At 44.6% G+C, this 23,635-nt stretch overlaps 1 long non-coding RNA gene across 1 annotated transcript; it reads right to left on the bottom strand.

Annotated features, from left to right (window-relative positions):
- Positions 1–21,282: 21,282 nt before the first annotated feature.
- Positions 21,283–23,622, bottom strand: LOC105417142 (uncharacterized). Its single transcript, XR_964934.2, has 3 exons — positions 22,895–23,622; positions 21,608–21,675; positions 21,283–21,455 (listed from the first exon to the last, which is right to left on the bottom strand). It is a non-coding gene; the product is annotated as an uncharacterized lncRNA (long non-coding RNA).
- Between the last annotated feature and the right edge of the window lie 13 nt (positions 23,623–23,635).

Here is a 23,635-nt window from a genome sequence, read left to right as displayed (position 1 = left end):
TAAATCATAATTTCCAACTAGAATGTGACAGGCAGTTTTCCAGCCATGCTGCCTGGCAAACAAGAGCGTGGATGGACATGAGATGTTCTGTCCTTCAGAAATTTGGAGCAGAGGAGATGAATTGGCATTGTCACTTCAAAATAAAATTTAAAAAAAATCTCTTTTTTTTCCAGCCGTTGCACTATTTTCTATTCTGCTACGTCTGTTGCTATTTTGGAGGCCCCCCAACATGAGAATCGAGGCGCTCCAAAATTGAAATCTGGCTGATTAAAAAATCTGATCTTATTGTTTGTAACGTGAGTCTGGCAGCGCGCTGACTTCAAATGCTGAGTTCAGGGGAACGCGCGACACCGACCGTCTGTCAGTCTCAAACGCTGTAAAAGCTCATCTGCCTCGTTCGGTTGTTGTTTCCCTCGGGGAGCGTCTCAAATCGTCACTGCCGAGCAACGAGCACTGAGTCCCCGGGGAGAGCCCAAATATCCAGGGAATCAAGCGTCATTTAGCCTGTGAGAGCCTTTCTCTATACCTGACACTCCGCACTGTCTTTTATTTCCCCTTTCCTCGTCTCCTCCCATCCTCTCTGCTTCTGAACACTACAAACATTCTGTCTCATCACTTTGATCCCACCCAAATTGGTCTCCTTCATTCCATCTCCAACCTGCTCACCTCCCGGAGCCTCGTATTGATCAGTTTTTAATCTTTTTTTGTGCCGTTTTGGACAATGATGCATTGCCAAATACAACGCGGCTGCTCATGATTGATTTTTACAACTGATTAAGATGAGTAGGACAGATATTCTTTGGCGATTAATACCTGGGCGGCACCGTGGTCTCATCGGTCCTGGGTCTTTTCTCATGTTTCCTCCCCACAGTTCAAAAACATGAACACCAGCTCGATTAGAGACTCAAATAGCCCTGAGCTGCGAGTGTGTGGGTGTAAAGCAACAGCAGTCCGGACTTGATGACTCAATCTGCGGACCTGCCTGGCACTGAGCAGCCTTGGTTTTTGGAGCCTGAAAGAGATCCAGGCCGAGACGAACTGCCACTGTGTATTAACTCAAGCATTCATTGTTCAGGTCATCATTTCATCTCCGGCCGAGCGCATGTTGGAATGAGGACTTGCATGAAGATTTGTGACTGGTTGCGTACTGTGTTGATTAGTGTGTTAATGGAACTACATCAGGCTTCTGCCCGTGGAACATCTCTGGAGCAGTGTACCGCCACTTCCAGAACATGTTCCTCCGGTCTCTTTCTTCCTCTTTTCACAACCCGTACGCTCGTCTCCTCAAGGCGCAAACTCCAGATTAGCGTGGTACCACGGAGGTTATTAAACAAAGGACCTTTTTTCCTCCTGATCAACATCACTCAACACTTGCTGAGGAGTTTTTCCTCCAGGACTCAATGAAAACTGAGGTACGCTACAACAGCAGCCCTATTTTATCACATGACCAGGGTAGCGACCATGACTGTGAGCAAACTGGTCAGTGATTTTAATGTTCTGTAAGCAGGGAGAGATGTGGATGGAATGACAAGCAGGGCCTTGAAAAGGCCTTGGAATGGCTACAAAAAGAGTTTGGAATCATGTGAAGTGTAACATAAATTAAACCTGCTGACTGTGAATAAAACCCCAGACGCTCTGTTGTCCCAACTGTAACCCTAACCTGCGGGGGCACCGAGGTACAACACCTGAGTGGCATATTTGTTGGAAAGAATAAAACTGCGGGACAGTTTTGGCAGCACAGACGGCAGAGAAGCAGCAAGATAGTCACGTCCAGGTTGATCCTCAGATTGTCTTCTGAGGAACATTAAAGCAGCGCAGCAGGGGAAAAAATGCTATTTTTACTCCGAAATAAACCTTTCTTTAGCTTGTTACGGGTAATCTCACACACAAATGCACTTCCAGCAGCTACCTGATTCTTCTCCATAAACCTGTGTAAATTGTGCAAATTTGTCGGCGCGTGAATGTGACGTATTACCCCTGAGAGATCTGATTCAAGGTCGTTCAGTGGACATAATCGTGTCTTCTACGAGTAATCTTCATCCAATCCCTGTATCACAACTGACAAGGGAGGAAATAGCCATCTTCAGTTCTACAGTACAACACGTGCGCGCACGCACACACACTCCTGTCCCCTCGGATACAGATAACCCCAGAAAGCACAGGTAACACACAAACACACAAACAAATCACAAGAAGTTCATTTTATCAGTAGGCAAAGAGGACCTGGCAACCTGTCTCCTCGCTATTGTTAATCGTTCTTTTTCTCTCTCCACAGTCTATCTGTCTTTCCACCCATGATCTCTCATTCCCCCCTCTCTCTCTCTCTCCCCTTCCTGCCGTATGTTGTCTCGCTCTCTCACTCTTTCCTTGAAGCCTGCAATTTAATAACCTCAAGTGCTGTCAGAGGAGGCATTGAAAAATGGCTTCTATAAAACATAACGGCCTTAATCAGAGTGCACCGAGGATTCTCCCGGCTGCTGCTAAATTCGACCCCCCCCCCCCCCCCCACCCCGACCCGCCGCTCCTCACAATCCCCGCCTCTAATGAATTAATGTTGAAATATGCAGAGGCTCAGTACTCATTAGATGTGCGCCGCGAGACATGATTTAAGATGGCTGCCTTTATGCGTCCGCCGGACAAGATGGAACGGGACGGGCAAGGCTGGACAGTGATTGTGTTGGCTGACTGAATCAGAAGTGCTTGGAGACCACTTCTCGGTGACGGTGACGGCTCACCGCCAGACTGTTTTTACGGCAGGCTGTTGCTTTTGTGTTCCTCTTGCCTATAAGAAACAGCGGGTGGATGAGTGCCTCATATCTCTGGCTGGTTCTGGGCGAGTGGACCGTTCAACATGTGGCCTCATCACTCATCTGTCCTGTCCATCCCAGTCCAACTGTCCTTTCATTAGTGCCTCGGTTTGCACCCGAAAATGTGGCGACAACGCTTCCCGCCGTAGTTTAACTATCGATTCTAGTTTAAGAAGGCCTAATTTCTTGACGGTGCCCTGACATGTGTGTACTGGTCCAAACTCAATCCAACAATGCACCGTAATGAGAGTGTCACCAGGGATGCTAATGAAGGAGGCGAGCCTCTGGGTGGCACATGAGTTATGTGGTTATTGGCTGGAGGACACGTTGGTGTTATACGTCCCCGACCACCAATCAAACCAGCCTGACAGATTGGGTCATAATGCGTCCTCGGTGCATTTCATCTTTACATTATTTACTTATTTATGCGGGCAGTTGCGGCGGATAATTACAGTAATGGCAAAAGCACATTCCAACATATTCTCCCTTTGTTTTTCCCCTCCCGATACAAGCGTCATCCTTTCATCCTGCAAACAGGAAGATGGTGTTACAACAGAGCGATGCGTTTTCAATCAGCTCAGGATGTAAAAGATTATACATCCCATCAGCATGTTGTTGGATTCTGAAGATCTTTTTTTCTTCCCAGCACAGGCCTTTACCATCAAACACTTCAGACCCATTTTATTTTAAAAAGAACCCTCAAAGTGAAGATGCTGAAACTTTTCAGAACATTTTTTGTGACAATGTTTCATTACTGCCAGGCAGGTCTATAATCTAGTCCCTTTGAGACTTCTGTCTTAAGTCGAGATCACACAATTATGGGAGCTCCGCTCCGACGGCGGGGCGGAAATTAATTAATAAATAAACACTGCATTTTTACGTTCATCAACATGCGGTAAGAATAGCTCTAATTATCACAGGTGAATTAACGCTTTCATTTTTGTGTCAAAAAATTAATTGTATCCCTTAACAGCTGTTCCCAAGAGGAAGTGGAAGAAGAGAATGGGCAAAGTAAAAAAAAAAAAAGTGGCGTGCAGACCACCAGGAGTGCTAATTGCTGCTTTCAAAGCCTTGCGTCAGGTTTCTCCATCTTTCCACAAGAGTGTACTGTGTCCCACTGAGAGACGCCAGAGGTAGGATGTCAGGTCTTTGGCTTTAGAACCCAGCTGTGAAATTCTTCGTCATTTTACCGGCTGACAATGAGCTGAATATAGAGCCACCGCAGTGGGAGCCAACAAGTAAGTTACGGATGATCCCTACTGCACGGACACACAGGATACACCCTGGGCAGGTCATCCATTTGGGCTATAGGAGGAGATGGATATGAGGAGAACACCTGAAAATCAAGATGTTTTGGGATCAATTACAGTAGAGTAAGGCAGCAAATGGAAGGCTGTAAAACTCGAAGTTATGTTGTAGAACTGTCAAATGATGGAATCTAAAATGTCTGATTTACTGACACGCCTGAATGGCATGCTGGGGGCGCTCCATTGACACGCGCGGCTGCACGTACGTGCACTCAAGCCACCAGTGAATACTAATGCATTAGCAAGGCCATTAGCACATTTAGCTGCTGGTAGTAGCCAAATCTTAGTGACACGTTGGGGTCTCTCGTCCACTTAGGCTCCACTTTTGGTAGACAGGACTGACAGCCATGAGCTGTGGAGATAATTCATTATTATTATTATTAGCATTATTATAGAAAAATGTTTGAAGGAATAGAGTTCAATTTCTCTTCTGCGTATCATCCTGTCCGTGTTACAGTTAATTTAAATGTTTAAAGCCAAATGTGGATGATGTGAAGTGCCCCTCAATTTCCCCTCAATATACTGCACAGCGCCAGTTCACCCTAAATGAGGCCATTTGATGAGCTAAGTTTGGACACAAGAACCTAATGGCAGCATTAAACAGGAGGCCTGGGAGAATAAATGGCCACACATCAGTCACTTTAATCACCTGTTTCATTATTCAGTGGGAGAAGTTCCACCTGGTCATACATGAAAGGTGTCAATGGGATCTGGGGTCCTGAGAGGGCTGAGGGCGCTAACGGCAGGATCCGTTAGCAAGTCCAGTTCCGAGATTTTCCTTTTTTTTTCTTCGCGGTCGAGGCAGAAGTGCATTTGTCTCCCTCACCCCGCGTGTGTGCTTTTTTTAAAAGATAGGGAATAAAAGAAATGGATTGCGTCTGTGTTGCTCTGATTCATCTTGGGAAATTAGGTCATTTTTTTTAATCTCCTTCACTGGAGATTGCATCATTATGATGAAAACCCAAATAAATTGTGCTCACGTGCATTGTAGGGCGCAGCTATCCGACAGCCTGCTTTATGGCCGGTTGAATAATTCGGGGCAGCCAGATGCCAGTCGGGTCTGAATCTGGATCAGCGCCTTTGCTAAATCTAATCGTACATAAAGCAAAGTGACTGGTGGAGGCTTTCATACGGCGTGGAAGAGACAAACTTAAAATTCCAGATATGACACGACCTTGACTTTCCTCTACGATGACCACCATCGCCAGTCAACCTCACCTCAGCAAAACTACGCCCACATCTATTTGAATCCCGGGTAAAGGTCAGGATGCAGGCATCTTAACGCAGGCCTACCATCCACTCTCCGAGGCGCGTGCACCGAGGAGGAGATAAGAGCGAGAATAAGCTGTCAGCAGGTTGAGTCGGCCAGGTCCCTCTATATTCCCCACATTACTACAGAGGGAACAATGTGTCTGCAGTGGCAGGTGGCCATAGTTCATAATGTGCTGATGCTGACCAAGTGTCAGTTTGATCCATGGGACCGGCGAGTGGGACGGGGCTGTGGCTCCTGAATCCTTAAGCGAGCAACTGCGAGGTGCTCCTGTGGGGACGGCCGTAGACACGATACAGATGAGACTAGCAACTATCTGCCTAATGGCAGACAGATACAAGGCGGAAGGGAGGGAGGGGGGCAGAGAGATGAAGAGGGAGGAAGACAGCCGGAAGGACAGATGATGGCAGGAAAAGGCACAAAAGGAAGATGCCACGTTCATTTTTCACTACAGGTGAGCGTCATCGGCCAAATGAAGGTCTTTGGTAAACGCTTTTGCGATACTTTTACCAGTATAAATATGCACTCTTAGTGTTGGGTCATTTTCAGCTGACCTCTGACCCCAAAGACCGCGACCTTTTTAGAAGCTCCCCAGTCACAGAGGAGCAGCGCAGAACATCTCGTCCTGTTTCAGTCAGACTGGGATGTAAACATGCTGGAGTTGATCTGCTTCTAACAGCGATATCTGGGTTTGTTTTGACCTTAAGAACTCCCATTTTAGTTGAACTAACAGGTTTACATTTACTTTTGAACTTGTGTTTTCATCAAACTAACATAATTTGGTTATTCCTAATGATGGATTTTTCTTTTGTTTATAGGAGGGTAACTTAAAACAATGATCAGCTACAGTAAAGCTTTTCTTTCTATTTTTTTCATCCAACAAGTAATATTTACATGCAGCCACCACTAGGGGCTTTTATACACAAGAGGGTGGAGCAACAACCAGACACAGGTGAGACACATAAGGGAAATTAAATTAAGTGGGAAAAGAAGAAGGGAGGAAGTAAGTATAGACACACAACAAGAGGGCAGGACTATCAAAGTAAAACAGGAAATGAACTAAACAAAGGAAAACAAGGAGAGGAAAAAAATAGATGAGATAATCTATGAAAGAATGGACTCACACTCATGAGGTGAGTTAAAGGGTTTTTTATTTGTATCTGTTAGAAAATTACAGCCCACTCCCTGAAATAGGCACAGCAATGTTCGGGACGATCTGAACACACAAAATGTGCTTCCAAGGGTCACGAGATAGAAAAGAAGGCAGCCAAGGAGGTCAAGATGTTGGTCGCAGGCCAAACGTTTGGAGTTCCTAATACCCAAGCAGCTCGGGCACCTTGGTTCACACAGGGATTCTGATGCTGAGGAAATGTCAGTCTGGGCCCATCACACACACACACACACACACACACACACACACACACACACGTTTCCTGCAGCCAAAGGCACAGGAATATCTTATTAGACATCATTCCACGCTGTGATTAGACCACAGTGGCCCAGGTGAGAGAACTGACGGGAATAAACTGCTGATGGACGCCGTTGAGACGGACCAGAGCATCGGTGAATGCGACCAAAGCAACAAAGCGCGCGTGCACACACACACACACACACACACACACACACACACACACACACACACACTTTGACAACACGACTTCAGTATCCCACTCAATGACATCTACATTTTCAACTGTTGCCCTGCAGATCCATGAGCAGTATTGGTTTCAACATATATATTAATCTATTAAGTGACTAGTGAAATGTTTACCTGACGATAGATTCATGGAAGGTAAACAAACTGCATTATGGAGCTGTTTAAGTTCTAATGTCATCCATCCATCATCCGTCCATCCATCCATTCACACATCCATCATCAATCCATCCATCCACACATCCATCCATTCACACATCCATCCATCCATCCATCCATCCACACATCCATCCATTCACACATCCATCCCTCCATCCCTCCATTCACACATCCATCCATCCATCCATCCTTTCATCCATCCATCCATCCATTCACACATCCATCCATCCATCCATCCATCTCTCCCACATAGGAGCAATTTGGAGTCTTTTTGTTGAAAGCAACAAATTCCCAGAATCAAGTGCATTTTTTCTTTTTAGACGCGTACGCCCTGACAGTATTTATGTTCCGTAGCCTAATGCAGCCAGCAACACCGCTGACCCCAGATCGTCATTCCTCGTTGACGCTCCCCTCGCCCTCCCTCCTCTTTCATTTCCAGCGACTCCCTCCTTTTTCTCCCTCTTTTGGTCCTCCTTTGCGATTTATTGCGCGGGGCAGGCCGACAGCGGAGAAACCTCCCTGTATGGAACGATCTGTCATCTCAACATTATCATCCAAACACACCGCCTTCCACATTGTGCTACAAGGGCTTGGGCAAATTGCTATTTTTATGGGACATGATAAAGGAAATGCTGCCTTATGTTCACATTTTTTACTGCCCGGCGTTACAGCAGGACATGCGGTGATTCACCATATTGGAAACTGCCGCGGTCTGTCTAGCGGCTGTTGTTACGTGGCTGAAAGGGAAACAACGAGCGGGAGCATTGTTGTAAAATTGTCAAATGTTTGAGCAGCTCGGAAGAGGCGATTCGGTAGATCTTCGAATCGTGTTAGCGATAATAACGAGGACTGTAAGCCTCGCACGGTTGGTTTAAATTAGTGTTGGGGGGGAGGAATGATAGATTAATCTCAGTTGCAAATAACATCTCTGCTGTCTGTGGAATGTGTTTAATCTGGATTTCAAAGCCACAAATAAATGTGTGTCTAATCTTTTTGGGTCAACTGCTGGTCCCCATAAATCAAAAAGTCCAACAGCCCAAAAGGTCAAAAAGGTCAGACTTCAGCATGAGATTTGAAAAATAAAAGCAAAATGCTAACCTATTACCGTGTTCTGTGGGTTAGAGCGTGTTGACTCCGTCTCCCTGCGATCTTTTCTCCTCTCCTGTCTTTTGCCCGCCTTCAATCCGTCTCTCCCGGCGCCCTCGGCGTGCCTGACAGCCAGCGCCGCGCCAAACTGACAGGCCCTCAAACCGCGGCCAAGAAAGCGAGCATTAATTAAGTCATTGCCGGACTGTAATTTCCTTGAGAAGTAAAAGAATTTCCTCACACGAGAAAAGGTTACCAAGACCTTTTCTGTGTCAAAATTACCATGCGTCATGAATATTAATGCGCTTAATGAAGACAACCTTTGGTTCATCAAGAATGTTCCAGTAGCAGGTGCCAAGCTGATAAACTCACTCGGTGAAGGCTGTTTTTCTTTTTTTCCCTTCCATCTCTTTCTTCTTTTTCCAGTTTTATGTCAGCTCCTCAGAGAGCTCGGTTATTTAAATCAAAATCAGAAATTACTGACTCGAATGAAAACACACACATATATATATACGCGCACGCGGTTTCTCTGAAAGAGATGTTGATTCGTAATGTTTTTTTTCTCATCTTCTGTCTGAGAATAAGAGCAAAAATAGAGTTAAAGTTATGGAAAAGAAGCTTTCCTTTAACTCCCCGCGTTCTGCCAAGTCTTGTTGCAATTTAAATATTTTAAAATGCTAAACAGAAACTGTTGTGTTGTATTTCAAAGGAGCTGTAGTTTTCAATCCCTTTTTTTAAACATTTTCCTCTCTCATTGGTTTTGAGGCCTCTGACCCGAGAACGGCACATAGAGAGCGTTGGATTGCTGATCGTTAATGTTGGAGTAAAATAATTATCCGGTTGTGGTGTTTTTTAAAAAAGATCCATCATATCATGATATTTACCCGCCACCATGGTTAAGAGGAAGCAAAGAAGCCAAATTACTTGCATTTAGCGCTAATTATCAGAGCAGCTGTGACTTTTTAATCGGGAAGAAAATGTCAAATGTGTGATTTAGATGAAAGGATGGTCTCTCAGGTCTGCTCCACACAAACAGGAAGCACCACCAGTAGCATAGGGAGTGTAGCTAAATGCTATCATGAGCTACATGACTGCATGTATTGTATAATGAATAATAATCCCGACATATTGAGGAAATACACTTAATTTAAACACACTTGATGCTAAAGTGACACTTGAGTGATGTTAGGCTGCAGAGATGGAGAACCACTGACAGGACTCTGATGTGCAACACATGATCCAACAGTGTGTGAACACACACACACCCATTCTCGCCATTCCGCACTTGTTCTGCCAGAATATGCACTTGTTGTCTCACGCAGTCAGACATTCAAGTGTAAATATGTCCCTCGCTCGTGGGTGTCCAGGGACGTCGGTAGAGCTACAACATGCTGAGGCTGTCCGCCGCTGTCGTCATGTCAATGAACCGCACACTTAGACGGGAGAGCGGTGGATGCAAAACTAAAATCCGAAGCTTTATCTGTTACCGTGCAACCTCTGGGGCCTTTTTTGCCGCCTCTCTAACGTTGACTGTTCCTCTGCATCAGGCCGACAAAGAAATCGGTTTATCCTCTTGAGACAAAGGACCTCAGTCGCAGGCGCATGGACGCACTCTGAAAGACACACACACACATACACAAGAGCGCTGAGGGTCCGCTGTCATACACCTCTCATTAATTCCTACCTGTCAGCCGGCTCCCCCTACCGTATCTGCCCCCCGAAAGGTGACAGCTTTCCAATGACTGACAAAGGCTCTTTAGGTGATATAGAAGATCCCTAGCAACCGCTGGTTTCTGTAAAGTGCCCCTCAAATGTCACTTTTGCTGCACGGAGACGTGCGCACACTCACACCCACACAGAGTATTTTTAAAACAGAGGCCTCCTCTCAAGTCTTCAACCATCTTTGACATCCAGAGGCTACGGATGTCACCAAGGCCTCAGCTCTTAAAGCTTTTAACATCCGAGAGAGATGGCGTCCTTTGACAGTGCTATTGGTGGATGCTATTGTTGCATGTCATGGCCCCCTCTGCATCAACACACACACACATACAGTACATGTGAGTTAGACTCGGTTGTTTTTATAAATCTTGTAAAAAGGCACAAGAAAGACTGAGAAAAAGAACCGAACCTCCTTGCGGTGTCTGTTGGGTGTCGGTCACGTGCTGAGAGGCAACAGGGACAAGTGTTGATTCAGTGATTCCACTGGAGTCGGATCATGTTCAAATCCCTTCCTGATTTATTTTTGTAAATACTATAAATTTATTTACAAGGGTAAATAAAATCATGGTAATCTGTGTGATTTTTCCTTTTCATTACATGTCAAAGGTCCTGAGGGTGCAGGAGGGAGATGTGTTTTCATTCAACAGCCTTGGTGGCTGTTGTGGACCCTAAACATCCCAAAATCTTGCTCATTTCCGCCCCTTAAGAATACCAAGGAATCTGAAAAGTCCTACCCACCCCCAAACTGGCCACTACTTTCTAGGGTAGTTTGGGGTTGGGGAAAAGTTTTTGGATGGAATCATGGAGTGTTTTAGGAAATAATACATTAATATTCTAAGAAAAAAAGGACCAATCCAAAAGTGTCATGTTGAGTGTATCTACTGTAGACTAGATGATTACCTATATGATCTCTTTCAACCATTAAAGAAGCACAGGAACTTTTTGTCTGACCTACTGACTAAATTTATGAATTAATAATGTAAGTGGCTGATAATGAGACAACACCCCTTTCACCCCCCCCCCCCCCCCCCCCCACTTCTTTATTCCTTCTTCTGTTTCAGACGTGGCTTCAGCAAAGTTGAACTCTGAACCTCGTTGTAAGTTTCCCTACAGTTTTACAACCTCCTCAGCCAAAGGACGACCGTCCTCGTGTTGAGAATATACGACTTGAAGATCACAGCCGAAATTAATTATATAACCTATTGTAGCGTACCTCAAAAGTTCATGGTGCATGAACGATTTAATATGCGTGGCCTTCACCTTTAGAGGCTCATAAAGTTGGAGAATTGTGCTTAATTTTTTTTTACAATAGTACAGAGATAATTTATTAAGACCGGCATATGTTAATAGGACTTTAAATCGACAGGACCTTAAAAAATTGATGCGATGTCCACCCCCTCATATGCCCCTAATAATGTTCAAGTACTCATTTGCCAGTTTTAAATTGGAGGAACATTCGGGAACTGCATCATGTCAATTAAAGAACATCTTAAACCATGAATTAAAAAGATTAGTCTCGTTTGCTCTATTCGCGCTACTTACGTGTGTCCAGCTCGTTGTTTATATTTATGATTGTTCTGTTTCCTGGGTGTATGTTTCTCATATCTCGCACCAGCTGGATTTCACACCCACGAATCAGCTGGCGCGATAAACTCAGGCTGTTCCCAGTCTGCTCACCACTTGATTCTGAGGAGGTCAGGCTGTACAAAAACAGGCCTTAGATCCGAACCGTCAACCATCTGCGTGGCTACAACAAGCTGGCGCCATCACTGCGTACAATATTTAACGTGCGTTTAAATGAGGTGTTGTTTCATATATTCACTTAGAACGAAGGAGGTCTCAGTAACTTGACGGGGGAGTTAATGTTCCGCTTATCATTTTTCCTCAAGCTTTTCTCAGCAGTGGAATGATCTCATGATTGCAATGCTCCAATGTGACATGTTTAAATGCCCTTCAGAAATGTGCTCATCAGGAAACCTGTTTGACAGCTTATTGGATCCCTTAGTGACATAAAGTAGCGATGTTAGACTCAAGCGGAGGAGAGGGGCCACAAGTGGCTCTTGGTCAACTTTCATCTGCGGGCTGCCTTGCTTGTTAACATTTGTCATACTCTCATGTTGCTACTATGTCACTTACGATTTTATGATTTTTTTGCAGAAGAAAGTGGAATAAGATATTGCCCATAATCTGATTACTGCTGTTAGCTAACAAAGTATGAAGTTATCTTAACTGACAACTGTTAACACGAGCCCAGTGTTAACTGATCTAGCTCAGCTGTTGTGTCTGATGTGTTTAATGCAATATTCATGGTGTGAGTGTCACAGAAACAAGTCATGTTATTAACAATGTTGTAACAGAGCGGATTTTATTTGACTCACAGATGCTCGTCACAGAAAAGTGTGTCAAGTTTGTTCAGGGTGATCGCTGATGGCAGCAGCTGTGACCCTGACGTCTCGACCTCAGCTGGGCGTCGTGCGTTCTGCTGCTCCAGTGCAAACATCCCTCGCTGTGAGCTTGTAACAGCAGATATTTCACCTGATAACGCTGTTTAGTGGGGCGGCTATTCTTAGTTCCATTACAAATGTTTCATCCATTATGTCTTAAAGCAAACGCATGTAGGAAAAAATTCCAGCTGCAGGATCAGACAGGCAGTGGTAACTTCTGTAATAAGATGTGATTCGGGATGAGACAGTGCTGCTGTGATGGACTTCTCCATCGGAATCTTCAGAATCTTCCTATGGAAACAGGGAGGACAGAAACTCATGTAACATGTGTCTTTTCTTATATTTGCTACATATTGAGTGCCAAAAGCTTTATTTTACTAGCAAATGGTTTGAGGTTGAGGTTAGAATTGGTTATAAGTGAAGGTCGGGCTCAGGGATTTGGTGGGGCTGGTAAGGTATGATGTCTGTAAATGGCACGCAAATGTACAAAGACGAGGGTGTGTGTGAGATGGCAGATACACCGGCGTGACGCTGCCAAAGAAGTGCCACGATGTCTGTGACTTCCTCTGCCGCGCTGACCTCTTCCTCCTCTTCCTCCTTATGGTGTTTACGTGTAAGCAGGCACACGCCGTGTCACCGTTGTGCCCATGTGGTTGTATTTCCATCTTATTCAAAGCATCAGGAGGAGCTACGCTGTCGTGTCAGCTGTTATTGCCGTGCTGCTTTCAATGATCCCGGCTTCAAATCTAGCTTCTCTCCTGAGGATGAGCACTTAATTTAATTACTCTTATGAATAAAACCAACTCATACATGGGGGGTTTCTTTGGTTCTTAAATAGCAAATTAATTTTCAAATTGCCCAACATTAAAAAAAAATAACATTAGTGGTATTTTTAGTGCAGATGAATTTCTATTTTTTTATATGACAGCTGTCTTAATCTGTGACGAGCTCGTTTGCGTGCGTCATTTGCGTGCTGACAGTCAGTTGTGACAGTTGTAAAGTGTTCTTGAAAAGGCGGCCAGCACGGACACTCCAGGCAGCCAGACGAAAGATTTGCAGGCTGTGATGTCTGTGTGTCAAATGACTTATCTCGCTAAGCATATGCTGGCACTTCAGAATCATATACTTCAAACCGGCAGCCTTCAAAAGCGTCAAAACGGACTTTCTTATTCGGCACATCAGTCATGTAGCCACCAGCAAAATGAGCGAGATGTCATTTGCACTCAACAAAAAGCTCCCGGAGATGTTTAAAGGCGCTCTTGATGACTGTTTCAATTTGGAGAGACTGTTAATGATATCTTCTCAGCTGCATTTTTCTTTTTCTTTTTTTACACAAGTCAACGGCAAAGAGTACTTCCACTAAAGGTTGGCTGATTATTCATTTGGAATCTGGAGACAATTATTAAAAGGCTGCAGCAGCGATCGTCCCGCTGTTGCCCCGGACTACTGCATTGTTAATGTGGTGACACCGGTCGCAGGTTTATTTATCCTCCAATCGACAAAAAACAGAACATAACAACCCTCGCTTACGATGCTATCATATTTTATGTGAAAACAACCGTGTGGCCATAAAATTACAAATAACACTGAAGGAACAATAGATGAAAACATAAAATGTGTTTAGCAAATGTGTGTTGTGCTTTGTCGGTCCTTCCTATGCTTCTTTGTTTGAGTACAAAGGAAGATATTCCTTTTAACTCAAAACATACAGACACACACGCACACGCAAACGCACACACCAGTCCTTGAACCCTCTGCAAACATCGTTCCCTATTCGTATTGTTTCAACTGTTCTAGAGGTTTAAACTATTTCATTGCACTAATTGGTCGATGTCAAAGCTGATGTTTCGATAAACAGTGGGAAAGAGGGAAAGCTGAGACAAATGATGGCTAATTAAAGTCTGTGCATGTGTGTGTGTAGGTGTGTGCGCGCGCACGTGCATGTGTGCATTACTAGCTTGCAAGACACACTTCGGACAGCTAGCAACAACGCCGAGTTTAAAGAGTAGGAAAAATGTAGTCAGTGGTTGTGTTCAACTGTTCTCTAATTGGTTGTGTGTGTGTGTGTGTGTGTGTGTGTGTGTGTGTGTGTGTGTGTGTGTGTGTGTGTGATCATAACCTCAGCTGTATGAAAGAGATGGCCCACATACCCATTAAGAAAAGCATTATATGCTTATTATTATATCATATCAGCTGTGTGTGTGTGCGTGTGTGTGTTTGTGGGGGTGGGGGATTCTTGTGTGAAGGTTCTGTGTTGCACCGCTCATCCCTGATGCCCATGAGGATGCTTACTGGGCTACTTGTGAACGATAACAACTGACGAGCGTCCTGATCACTGTGGGATCGTACGGTGTGACTTACGGCCATCTCAGTTGTCCGTGGAGACTGTTGAAAGAGAGCGATAATAGACGGTAATGTGGGAAAAGGAATTGAACTCTGAAAGTGAGTCCAGGCATGTTGGAACTCTGACCCAGGGGAGATGTTTGTTTTCAGAAGCAGCCCGCTGCATCATCCCCGGGGGAGATATCTTCTTTGCTATTTCTCTGCGGCGCCGCTTCACCTCGCGTTACCGCCTCCCTCTGTCCGAACAACTCACACCCGAGGACACATATGAACACACACACACACACACATACACCATCCCCCAGCCCCCCACCCCACATTTGACCACTTGTCACAGGATGTTTATGGGCCATTGTTTGCGGTGCTGATGATCATTGTCACCGGTTGATTCCATTACCCATGGTGCTCTGATGGATGTGGCCTCCCCTGGCGTCCACTGATACGGGTGTCCTTGACCACAGGGGCAGATGCAATGAACAGAAGGAGCCAGAGAAGAAGGGAGGGGTGGGAGGTGGAAGGAGGGGCGGATTGGCAATCTTTTTTTTAAATCAGTACAATAAGTGTGTCATACTGTTACTCAGTAGGTGCATTAACAGTGATCACGATTCCTCCGTCGCTCCTGTCATGGCGGAAGCAGGTTGTTGCCGTGACAACGTTAATACCAATCAACTTTTCCCAGACAGATCGTGGCAAGTTATTTGTCGGTGCTTTCTGGGTCGGAGGCCGAAGCAATGATGCGGTTACTTCGTAAATATGACCAATGTTCTAAAAGAAAATGAACCATTTCTGTTATAAGAATTTGTGTCTGTCACCTTTAATCCCTTTTAAAATGGGTCGCATCATATTTTCACCATCGCAGGAGATTATAAAGCCTTCATTGTCAGCATTTTATTGATTTTCATGAAGAAATGTGTAATATTTTTACATGAATAGAGTGAAAATGGACATAAACACCCCAAATTGCTGTTGATTTAAGCAGATATCGTTTAAAGTAATTTGCTTATCTGACGACTCGACTCGTTACATCTTTAAAGTGTGGCGGAATTTACAGAAATGTCAAAACACACAACTCAAATGAACTATTTTCCTTTCACTCAAAAGCCAAGCGTGATTTAAGAATCAAAAGCGCAGTTAATGAAGTGTTACACTTTCCTCTTAAAGTCATCGTTCAGCTCATGGAAGTCAAAGAATTAACATATGTGATGCAGTCCTTGGCTCCCCTCCTCTTGACTTAATCACATTATACTGTGTGTAAATACAGCGAGGGGTTGCCGGCAGTGCGGCCCCCTGCGGTGCCCCTGTGTCACAACATTATTTGAACATTTCTCCACCATCTCATTGAATTAGCGATCGCGGCCGGCAGAAACAGACGGGCTTCAAACCAAAAGGAGCCCCTCAGAAGCCGCCCATCACCAGCAGACATCTGCAATTACCGATGGAGGAAGATGGGCTGGGATTAAAGCAGGAGCTGGGGCGCCGGTGAGGGATGGTCCGAGCCGCTGCCTGATGCGGGACCATGGTTAAAACGTTTACAGCCCATCCGGCTCCTGCCGTTGATCACAGCCATATCTGCTGGAGGTGAACGTGTGGTTAAAAGCACATGTTTAACAAGCGTTTCCAGAATAAATAAATAAATAAATGATGTTACCTTTTCCTGAGATGGTTTGTGGCGCCTGAGGTGATTATTTTTCTTAACTGAACAGCTTGCAAAGACAAAAATGTCCACAGGTACAATCGCACGCGGTGCATTGGCAGCCAGAAATTAGCATCGTTGGTGGTGGGAACCGATTCCACAACAACCACGCGCTGCTTTCTGCGTCCTTTCTAGTGCAAATCCCCACGTGCGCGAGCGAGCACATATATACAACATAAGCCTCCAATAAAACTAACATTAATGTCATTGCAATATGCAAAACTATGCTAATTTCATGCATACTGTCAACCTACACTGTGGCCGTCCTTTGTTCCTTTCACTACATATGACTGCAATTAGATGACAATTGATTGAAACCGTTTGCGTTTTATGATTCGGTGGCATGCGAGAGCCGACGGGGTGTTTGCACGATTGGGTGACAGTATATTTTCACTGCGCGGGGGGAGATTAACAGCTATTACTGACCCTGATGCAAACCAACGGGCGATACGTCTCAGACAAGCTCCTCGCTCGCTCCCTGATTTGCATTTGTCATTTACCATATTCCCCGATTGCTTCCTGATTTTTCAGGAGACGTCACGCGTGGGGCCTCTCAAAGCAACGCGCGTGCCTTCGCTGTTTTTAACGGGGTGTCGAACACAAACCGAAGTGATGGTTGCGAGAAGCCCCCCCACTGAAGACTTTGCTCGTTGTGTAGGAGGTTTTTTTTCACCTCCTCTCCTTGGAAGGCAGAGGTGCAGTTGATGAATTCTTAAGCAGATCTTGCTGATAATTGTATTTCATAACTGTCATGCTGAGAGGGACTGTCCGCTGAGAAGCTATTTGTGTCACTGCACACACCCCCCCACACACACGCACGCCGCCGCCGCCCTCCCTCTACAGACTCTTCAATAAAACTCAAATCACGACAGAGATTGTTAAGTCTACCTCCAAGATTATTAAATCCAAATGGAGAATTTATAGGTGACACTTCATAACAATTAATCTGAGACACTTGATTAATAAAACCCCCTGCGCCGCCTCCCCTGACTTCACCCTCCTCATCACTAAAGTTGTCCTGTTTGAGTGGGATGGAGGAGGGGAGCAGTCAGGATGGTTGTCAGGGACGACACGGGTGTCATTCTTTTTGATTAATGGAGCATCGTGACCCCGCCCCTAACCCTCCTTCTATCCCAGCATGCCCACTCTCACCTCCGCGAAGTCCCTCTCTCCCAAATAATATATAAAAATAGACGTGGGGCCGAGTTACAGCTCTGGGTTTGGTTCCAAGGTGGAGAGGAAGTAAGGAAGGAAAGGGAGGATAACCGATGAAAGAAGAGAGGGATGCTGGGAACTTGCTCTGCTGTCCAATCCACTGCCAACAGCATCAAGTATTTTCTTTTTTTTTTACTCCAAAGTTTCGTATTTGACCTTTTATCAACCCCCTTTTTTTATTTGAAGAGCAAATGAATGCTTTGCTTTGTTTGGGTTTTTTTCTTTTTGTCTTTTTGTCTTATTTTGAAATTTGATCAGATTTATGATGGGACCTATTCAGCCACTTCCTGTCTGCGTGATCTGCTCAGGGCAGATCCCAATTCCCAATGGATCATATTTTAAAGTGATTTTTAAATTGATTTCACCATGTATATATCCAAATGTGTTAGCAGGAGAGAGGGTCCATTTAAGTTGGCTCAGTTTTAGCTTTGATTCCAACCATCATAGACAGTAGTTGTTGAAATGAACGGTCTATAAACATTATTACTGCTGTTTAATTGGGATGAAATAAATATAATAACAGCTATTTTGAGGGAGAAAGTGGAGACCCTGGAGGAAGGGCCAAGGTTTAAGCCACAAACAGGCTGCCATGACCTGGATTCGAACCAACACTGCTGCAGCCACAACACAGATTAATGAACACAGTGAGATCACGGCCAGTGAGCCCAGTTACACCACTCAAAGATTGACGGGAGCAACTTGGTTCCTTAGATTTGCGTCTAATTTTTGCAACAGTGTGTCGGCATTAAGGATGAGCGATGCAGAAGGCTTTGCTTAATCTAAAGAGTTTTAAATGACAAATATTGAGGTTTTCTTTAAGAGACCAACTCAATTTGAAACATTTGGCCGAAAATTCTTTTACACTTGACATCTTTGCTTACTTTGTAAATCATAATTGGACAGATTATTGCTCAGCACTAGATAAAAACTTCTCGTTGGGTGGTCTCTTCAAATGTGGCCCTCCTACTCCCATTTATCCCAGTTGCATGCTGCTATAAATTTGGAATTATAATCTGCAATAAACCAGAGTGTGGGAAGTTTAACAGACAAGATGAGGTCATGCGGGTGTTTAGAGGGGAGTTTTACTTTTACAAGTGCTGATCTTTCATCTAAACACGAATTATTGTGATGAGTAATTTTCATGCATTTTATTTTGCTTTTTCAATGAATTTATATCATTTGGCCCAAATTGTCTAGCAAAATTTCAGACATACGGCAAGAAATGGTACTAAAGTGAAAGTTTAAACATAATTTACAGATGACGCAAGTAATAATATCAGTTAAAACTGCTTTTTACTTTAATTAACTTTGATTTCCTCTGAAATGGTCCAAAAATGGCTGAAAAAAAAGAACAGAACCTAGTGAAGGTGACCTTTATGACCCACGCGTGCACACGCTTCTGTCAGATTTAGGTTTCGCTAACAGTCAAGTTAAATTTGGTTACCTTGGTTTACACCTCCCTCGCATTTTTCCTGAAGAAGGGACGAAAACCTCGAAATGCAGCTCGTCAAAAACAGAATTTACTGGAAAATGCAATTTTCCAAACACGTCAAATATTTGTGCTTGGGCTCGGGATAAAAAGGGTAAAACGATGGCAGAAATCTGCCGAGAGATTCCTTTGGAAGTCTGAGGATAAAGACAAATCCTTGAACCAGTAAAGGCTTACAGAAGATCATATTTAACAATGATGGCTATATATTTTCCTTTTTGCAATTAAAGAGTCCCTCTGTGTAATTTAATGCTTCTTTTCAAGTGTTGGGTCCCCAGAGACGTGGCCTGTAGCTACGCCATCGCTCTTGGTGATTATCATTAATGAATGTCGGTGAGGACCATCCCTCAATGTGACTAGGGAGGAAACACAGGCCCTAATTAAAGGTTCCTATTCATAAATATACGCCTCAAACTGCACAGACAGACATGCGCTGTGCACACAAGTCATTTTAATGTCACCGAAGCACCTTTTTAAAAAGCGTTTTCGCCTTTATTGCGCGGCACACCAGCGGCGCTGACAGATTTTTCCTGCAGCAGATCTGGGCAATTTAAGAGTTGCAGATTTAGGTGGTGGTGGAGGAAGGGAGGGGGAGAGAGGGGGTGTATTTAGAACAAAAGCAGAAGATTAGGAATTTGACGCTGTCGCAGGAGCCACTGAAGTCTCCCCGGACCTCTTTTGAGACAGATTTTGCACACCATCTTCCAGGGACGCGCAATTAATCGCCAGAACTGGCAAAGTCCTCGCGGTTAAGTGCGCCTGGAAACGCGTTTCTGTGATTAAGTGATGGAAACGTTCGCAAAATGAAAATGTTGAACTGATTACAGGATGTCGCAGACAAAGGAAATAACCCTCACGGCTTGGGCGCGCTCATGAAAAAAGGGAAATTTGATACTTTTTAATTGCTCCAAATTCATTCTGACAACAACTGGCGAACGCCAGATGAAGCTCCTGGTAATTGTGATGTGAAGATCCTGTTAGCATCGAGGAAAATACTGCGACTGTCTGAACTATGAACGTTTCCCATTCGATGATTATTGCTACATTTTCAACAGGAGGCTCAAGAATGTCGATGGAAGTATAAAAATAAATCTAAAAATTGGGGATCTTGATGAGACAAACTGCCTCTCTTTCCTCCGTAATGGCTGAAAAATGCTAATTGGAGGGCACGTGTCAAAGAAAACAAAAGGCAAAGCAAAAGAGGAGAGGGCAGGCGCGCGCGTGTCAGCCGGGTTGGTATTTGGAAACGTGAAATGTGTCACGTTCGAGCTGGTGGGGGATTTTTTTCAGGCTCCGTCTCGTGTTTAGACCGAGGAGACGCTCCCTGATGCTCCACGTTCTGCTCTACGTGGTCCGTATAAACAAGCCCACGCCGCTTCCTCCGCTCTGTCTCGCCGCTCTAAAATAATGCGTCGGGGAATACAAAGCTTTAATTGCATTGTCAGAAGTACAGCAACGTACCTTTTTCGAAAAAGTCCGCACATTAAACACGTCACGGAAAAGTAAATCTCTTTAAAACGTGGGAAAAGCCATTTTCCCGCTCCTTCCGAGCTCACTTGGCATTTTAATTATGCAGCCTTATCTGATAGATGTGGAGATGGAGCTCGTGTCAAAGTTAGAGCCCGGCCTTTATTAATTCTTTATTATATATTCTTATATTCAGGCTGTCGATTAGAATCCGATAGCAGCCATCATCGATTGAAGATTACTCGAAGGGGGGTGCCGTCATAAGCTGGGAGCTCTCGTCGCGCCAGATGTGAACTTGCAGACAAGTTCAGGAGTCTGTGGCAGAATCCAACGCGACCGATGGTAGAGGAAACACCACAGACCCTCGAGAGAGGTCTGGGCTGCAGCTCATGTGCATTTGTGACTACTATCAGCTGTTGTGTTATAAGAATCGATGTTGTGTGATCTGGGTATTTTTGCGGTATTAAATCATTTTTGAGTATTAAATCTGGATAAATGTGCCTGATCTGACACCTGAAGAGGACAGGAAAGAGGACGGAAGCTAATGCAATAGCTACATGCTAGTGTCAGAGGATATTTGGAGGGTTAATGTAGAAAGTTGTCTCATGGATTTCAACAAAACACAATTATGAGGCTGCCATCAAATCCGTTTTATTCATTTTAAGAGCTTCTATTGGGATTTTACAATGTTTTCTGGGTTTCAACAGGAATTTGAAATTTCCAGTATTGTATTACAGCTGAGTCACGCACGAGGGAACATTTTATACATTTGTAATTGTGTCCCACTATTGAATTTATCCAGCTACATTAATGTGCAATGTATAAATGAGTATTAGTGGCACACACATTCCAATAATTATATGTAAACCATAGAAAATATAAATAATCACAGTTAGAATATTTAGCAAATGAAATGAGAAGGATATTTGTGACATGTGCAATAAAGTCCCTCACCTCTGCTGACACTGCACCATCATCCAGTTGGTCTCCTTAAGAACTCTCCCCAGATTGTGATGTCGACCCTGCAAAGAAATAAAGAAAAACCAAGAAAAGTTAAGAAAAACATCTGTAAACACTCTGGACGTCGACATGGATGTTCTCACACGCATCACAGAACGACGAGGAAAACAGGACGGCGTGTCAGCGCGGCGCTGCCGCTGTTGCACGGGAGAGGGGCGACAAGCTGAGGGTGGCGGGGGAGATGTTGCCTGTGCACACGGACACGGAGCGCATCTGCCCCAGAGGCGGTCGGGATCTTTGTGCTGCGATGGCAAGTCCTTGAACATTAACCATATTATGATGGAAGCATCCTGATCAGTTATGACATAAGAAATAGAATAAACATGGCTGCAAAGTTTAGATTTAATAAAAATAAGTGACTTTTATGGAGTCATCCCTTTCTTTGTTAATCTATGACTGATCGTTGGCATTTCTGACATATAGAGATAGGAATTATGGAAAGAAAGAAAGAAAGAAAGAAAGAAAGAAAGAAAGAAAGAAAGAAAGAAATTCTTCGGTTTTTTTGGTAGATTTTTGTAGTTCTTAGGGAAAATGAATACAGTATTAACAGAGACTAAAGGAGTAATGTGTGTGTGTGCGCGCTGATCTGCCGGTGCTGTGCATGTCCCCCCCTGCTGGCCCGGGATCAGACCCTGCACCGGCTCCTCGGCTGTGCTGAGGCCGCTCAGCCTTCAGAGAGAAGCGACTCTACTCGCGGACCTACAGATCCAAACATTAGGATTCCTGCCAGAATCGTCTGTTAGACTTTCTAACAGACGCTGAATTCATTTTAATGAGACCTTAAGACCAAATCACTTCCCCTTCAGCGCGTCGTGCGTGTCTTCTACCAACCCACGAACACTAAAAATATAATATAGAATACACAAAATGTGTTTGAAGGAATGGGGATCTTGTGCTTTCGGCACGTTTTCGTGATGCCCGTTCCTGGTGGTGAAGAACAACTCTTCCGTCTGGCTGCAGACGCAGGATTCGGAAGTATCGGTGACGTAAGTGGGTTCCATCAATCAGCGGGCAGGCCGCTCTGACGGACGGGGATCGACAGATGTTGGGGCGGTACTTGCTGTTTCCTTTAACGCGTATCAGGCGACCTCATGCACCTTTTCTGCTCAGTCTGCGCCGCGGGTTTAAAATGCCGCGCCCGAAAACGCGCCAGTCTTTTCTGGGGGCGCGTAAAAGCGACTTTTTCCAGCCGAGAAAAAATAAGTAAATGCGGGGACTCACCAGATAAGGTGGCACAAAGTTTGTAATCCATCGTGTAGACGCAGTCGAAGCCCGACGGGGACGCGCTGCAGCTCGCTGAACGGTGTCCTAAAGTCCGACGAAGGCTCTCATTTTCGGAATCAACGTCACCCAAATTCTCCTTTTGTCCCTCCTCCAATGCTCTCCTGAGCAGTAAAGAAGGTTCTCGCCTGATTTGAGGCAACATTGTTGTGTGTCCTATATGCACACTTTATGGGTGGATAATAGTTCGGATGGAGCAGCTATTAATGGAGCCTCTTGTGCATGCAGAGCCCCTCCCCTTCACCAGAAGGCTCACTAAAAAGGTGTAACGAATCGATCTGCAGCCTGCTTTGTCCCGCTCAGGAGGTCACCGAAAAGATCCCCGTCTGAGCAAACTTTCAGTCCGACTGAAAAACTGATCCGCACGCTGGCTGGAGGCAGTCGGCACAAGTGCAGCTGAGATCCGGGCAAAATTTGGGTTTATTAAAACGAATATATCCTCTGTGCGCAGCTATCAGATTAGTTTTAGACTTTACGCTGTTTATTAAAATCGACACAATCAGCCTGCATGTTCCAGTTTGTGGAGTATTTTTGCTTTAATTTAGGAGGGAACGAATATTTAGCAGACTTGTTTTAATCCAGAGCTCATTAAAACCTCCTCCGTTGGCAAACAATACTCGCAAACTTTTCCAGACACCTGTCTAATCCCGTTTGGCAAATCGCGGCGACGCGCACTTTACG

This window comes from Takifugu rubripes, chromosome 12, assembly GCF_901000725.2.
Source record: "Takifugu rubripes chromosome 12, fTakRub1.2, whole genome shotgun sequence".
Classification (NCBI taxonomy): domain Eukaryota; kingdom Metazoa; phylum Chordata; class Actinopteri; order Tetraodontiformes; family Tetraodontidae; genus Takifugu; species Takifugu rubripes.
The sequence above is the reverse complement of the archived record's forward strand: the minus strand, read 5'-3'. Positions and strand labels throughout refer to the sequence as shown.